Here is a 5331-nt window from a genome sequence, read left to right as displayed (position 1 = left end):
CATCTGTTTTGCAAAAACTCTGCACTTTGTGATGCTCATCCACTCTACCTCATCTATATCTATTCACAGGGTCTGCTATCAGTAAGTTTGCAGAGATGTCTGACCAGAGTGACAGCCATAATAGGTCTGAAGAACAAGTGCAATTGAGTGAGGGCACTAGTCCCTCTAGCACTTCTGATGATGGCAGCAGGAGCACACCAAGTAACTTGCCCAAAGCAGCCACCAGGTCAAGGAAGAAGAAAACCTCAGATTCTGAAGATGAGGACTATGTAGCTGTTGAGGAGGAAGTCAGCTCCAAGAAGAAGGTGCTGAAGAAAGAATATGGGGTCAGCTGCCACAACTAAGCCTGGCTTGCACAAGAAGGCCCCTGCCAAGCGGGTGCAAACCTTAAAAGTTAGAGCCTCAACTGCTGAAACCTCCAAGCCAACTGGAGAGGTTGCTGGAGAGGGAAAGAAGAGAAAAGAAAGGGTCAAGAAGACCACTGCCAGAGTGCTTGGTAGATCCTCCATTATGAGAGATCCAGAAGAAGAGGAGGAGGAAGAGGATGCTGCTCCAGCTCCCAAGTCTCAGAAGCTCATGGGAGATGCTATCAGATTAGCGGCTACTCCATCTAAGCCCAAGTCTGCTCCCAAAGCTCAAGCTCAGAAACCCCCAAAGCCCAAGAGAAATACCAGGAGTATACCTGCTGAGGAGAAGAACAAGGCCCCAGTGCCTGAAGCTGAAGAAGAGGAAGATTATTCACTTGTTTTGAGGAAGTTGAAGCCCCAAAACTCCTGACCATAATGATGCTCATCCAGTCGCTGAGGACATGCACATCAGAAAGGATGCTGAACTAAGATTGTGGAGACAGTCTGATCCCTATGCTGTTAGGAGGAGGACTGTAGTTGACTACAGGTTCCATACAAAGGAATAGCAAGACTTCTATGAGACTATTTTGCTTGACAAGAAGCCCATTGTTTGTGACATGAAATGGGTGGATTGGGAATACATCCAGGAGAATGAAGATCACTGCCCAGGAGTATATGATAGCTTCAAGGCATGTGGAGTAGATGAATTTGTTGGACAGAAGCTCACCAAATGGAATGATGAGCTGATCATGTAGTTTTACTCCACTGGCCACTTCTATCTAGATGGGAGGATAGTTTGGATGTCTGAAGGTACAAGTTACCAATCCACCGTTGAAGAATGGGCCAAGCTAATCAATGCCCCTGAAGAACATGAAGATGACTTGGATGTGTATGCCAAGAAAAAGAAGGATCACAACTCCATGGCAAACATGTACAAAGAGATCCCTGATAAAGCTTTGGACACTCACAAGCTTGGATCTGTACATTTCCTACTGTCTAGTCTGCCTACTATTAACTAGATCTTAAGGCACACATTGCTACCCAAGTCAGAAGATCACAAGATGATCAGAGGACATTCTATCAACCTGCTACAACTTTTTGATGTCCCTCAAAAATTCAAAGTTATGAGTTTTATTGTAGAAACAATCAAGAGGACATCTGCTGATCAAAAGAGAAGTTGTGGGTATGCTCCACATATTCAGAAGCTCATCAATTCTAAGATGGGCACATGAATTTATTTGCTAGACAAGGAGCATCTACCCTTACGTCCTGAATTTGAAGAAAACACTGTTGTGATGAATGAGGAGGAACCATCATCAGTTCAAGTCCAGGAGAAGAGAGCCAAAGCAAAGCCTGAGAAAGCTGCAAGGATGCCAAGCGCAGAAGAAGCATCTCAAGTTTTCCTCAAGACAAAACAAGATCAATTAGGCTATCTGATTCAAGCTACACTGAGGATTGAGAAGGGCTTGGCCACCCTGACTCAGAATCAGGAGAGCCTGGAGAAGATTGTTGAGACAAAATTCTATGATCTTGATCTGAAGGTAACTGAGATTCAGACTGCAGTTGAGCAGCTTCAGGAGAAAGCAGAGGAGAGGAGTGGCAAGGCAACTACTGATGCTTTTCAGCGCGTGCTACGAGGTCCGAGGTCTGCTGCAGTGCCAGTTTCAGATGCTAGAGCTACAGTGTCAGCACTAGCAGCTACAGCTCCAGTGCCACCTCCAGCACCTACTCGACCAGCTCCAACTACAATGACTGATGCCTTCGTCCTTGGAGTTCTCTCTACACCACCTCCTGAAGACCAAGCCTGAGAGACGCATAACACTACGCATTTTCGAACTTTTTGGTAACTTATTGCCAAAGGGGGAGAAATATGTCTAGATCATAGGCTTCGAGAGAGAGTGTGTTGTTTTTTATCTCTCTTGCTTTTGGTTGAACTTTTTATTGCGTGAGATACTTTATGTCCTTGTGAGATACTTGTGTGATCATGTGATTGATCATTTTCTACCTTAATGCTTGTTTGGATGATACTATCTTTTATATCTCATATATGATCATTCACTTGCTTGGTGATGAGTGCATGCTTTTAATTTCTATCATTTTGAGCGCTCCACCAAGATGTATGTGACATGGAAGAGAAACCCATGATAGTAATCGATTGTGCATTTGCATTCAAAAGCAAATTTTAAATAATGCACAAATTTAGGAGGGGCTCTTGCTTATCACATACTTCTCAAAGCGACGATGTTTTTCAATGTTATGATCATTTGTCGAAGCTTTGATCTATATGTTGTCATCAATTACCAAAAAGGGGGAGATTGAAAGTGCAACTATCCCTGGGTGGTTTTGGTAATTCCTAACAACATATAGCTCATTGAGCTAATGCTATTTAAGATAAACATTTCAGGAAAGCTCAATGATTGGCATGGCATGGATTAGAAAGTGGACTCCTCAAAATGCTAAGGACAAAATGTTGGCTCAAGCTCAAAGCACAAGACTCTACATTTTACCTTTAGTGATCCAAGATCACATTGAGTCCATAGGAAAAGCTAATACTATTAAAAGGGATGAGGTGTTGCTTAATGAGTTAATTGCTCAAAATGCTTAGTGATATGCTCCAAAAACCCTCAACTACTTTCTCATATCCACATATGTCCCAAACGGAAAGTCAAACTCGGCCCCACCGAAATATTCTATCCGGCACCACCGAGTTCTCTTGACATAGCCACTGCCACAAACCCTAGTCACTTCGGTCTCACCGATAGGGATCTCGGTCTCACCAAGATGGGATTTCAAACTCTCTGTTTCCCTTCGTAACGTTTTGGTGCAACCGAGATGAGCGATCGGTCCCACCAAGATTGCAATGCAAACTCTCTGTTTCCCCTTCGCAACGTTTCGGTCTAACCGAGATGAGCGAATCGGTCCCACCGAGTTTGCCTGACCAACTCTCTGTTTGTCTATTACCAAAATCGGTCTCACCGAGTTTGTGTAATTGGCCTCACCGAGATTACGTTATGCCCTAACCCTAATGGAATCGGTCCCACCGAGTTGACATGTCAGTCCTACCGAAAATCCTAAAGTTCACATTTTGAAGTAAATCGGTCTGACCGAGTTTTATAATTCGGTCACACCGAGTTTTATAATTCGGTCACACCGAGTTTGGTGATTTGTGTGTAACGGTTAGATTTTGTGTGGAGGCTATATATACCCCTCCACCCACTCTTCATTCAAGGAGAGAGCCATCAGAATATGCCTACACTTCCAACATATATTTTCTGAGAGAGAACCACCTACACTTGTGTTGAGGTCAAGATATTCCATTCCAACCACATAAATCTTGATCTCGAGCCTTCTGAAGTTGCTTTCCACTCAAATCACCTTTCTACCAAATCCAATCCTATGAGAGAGAGCTGAGTGTTGGGGAGACTATCATTTGAAGCACAAGAGCAAGGAGTTCATCATCAACACACCATCTATTACCTTTTGGAGAGTGGTGTCTCCTAGATTGGTTAGGTGTCACTTGGGAGCCTCCGTCAAGATTGTGGAGTTGAACCAAGGAGTTTGTACGGGAAAGGAGATCGTCTACTTCTCTAAGATCTACCCTAGTAAGGCAAGTCCTTCGTGGGCGATGGCCATGGTGGGATAGACAAGATTGCTTCTTCGTGGACCCTTCATGGGTGGAGCCCTCCGTGGACTCGCGCAACCGTTACCCTTCGTGGATTGAAGTCTCCATCAACGTGGATGTACGATAGCACCACCTATCGGAACCACGCCAAAAATCTCCGTGTCTACATTGCATTTGGTCCCTCCAAACTCCTCCCTTTACCTTCTTATGCAATTGTTTACATTCCGCTGCTATACTCTTAGAATTGCATGTGTAGGTTGATTACTTGAATTGTGCTAAGTTGCTAAAATCTGCCAAGACTTAAAATTGGGAAAATGCTAGATTTTTATTTGGTCAAGTAGTCTAATCACCCCCCTCTAGACATACTTTCGATCCTACACTTGGGGATGCTACTTTTGCTATGTATACTACTTGTTGCAATGATCATGATTGGGGTGATTCTTCTGATGATCTTGAAAATTTATGTAAGCCCCATGATGAATATGAGATTGGTAACAGTGTTTGCAATAATATTGAAAGTGGGTTTGGAAGAGTGTCAACATTAGATCCCACATATTTGGAGAATGTTCAATCTTATGGTATTTTTGATAAAAGTGGGTTTGGAGAGGTCATGACTTTAGTTAATGATATTCCCACTATTTTGGAAGAGTGTCAACTTTGCATGCATGGGGATCATGTTGAAAATATTTTATGTGATAGCTATTTTGTTGAATTTGCTTATGATCCCACATGTAATTATTATGAGAGAGGAAAATATGATTGTAGAAATTTTCATGTTACTAAATTACCTCTCGTTATGTTGAGATTGCTATTGTTTCTTTCCGCTTCCTTGCATATGCTAGTTTTTGCTTGTTTGTTTTCCTATAAGATGCGTATGCATAGGATGTATGTTAGACTTAGATATGTTTGTCACGTGTTTCATGATGCTCCCTTTGTGCTTCAATTCTTGTCTTTCATGTGAGCATCATTGAAATTATCAATGCCTAGCTAGGGGCGTTAAACGATAGCGCTTGTTGGGAGGCAACCCAATTTTATTTTTGTTTCTGTTTAGTAATAAATAATTCATCTAGCCTCTGTTTAGATGTGGTTTTATGATTTTAATTTGTGTTTGTGCCAAGTAGAACTTTTGGGAAGTCTTTGCGATCTTGCTATAAACAAACAAAAACTTTAGTGCTCACGAGATTTGCTGCCTTTTTTTTACTGGAGAGTGTGATTAGGTTGATTCTTTTTGCAGATGATTAATCGACAAACTCCTGACGTCCAGAAATTTTTGGGGTTACAGAAGTATTCGAAACCTATAGATTACTATAGATTGTTCTATTTTTGATAGATTTTGTTTTTCGTGTGTTGTTTGCTTATTTT

Source organism: Triticum dicoccoides, chromosome 5A (genome assembly GCF_002162155.2).
Source record: "Triticum dicoccoides isolate Atlit2015 ecotype Zavitan chromosome 5A, WEW_v2.0, whole genome shotgun sequence".
Lineage (NCBI taxonomy): Eukaryota > Viridiplantae > Streptophyta > Magnoliopsida > Poales > Poaceae > Triticum > Triticum dicoccoides.
The sequence above is the reverse complement of the archived record's forward strand: the minus strand, read 5'-3'. Positions refer to the sequence as shown.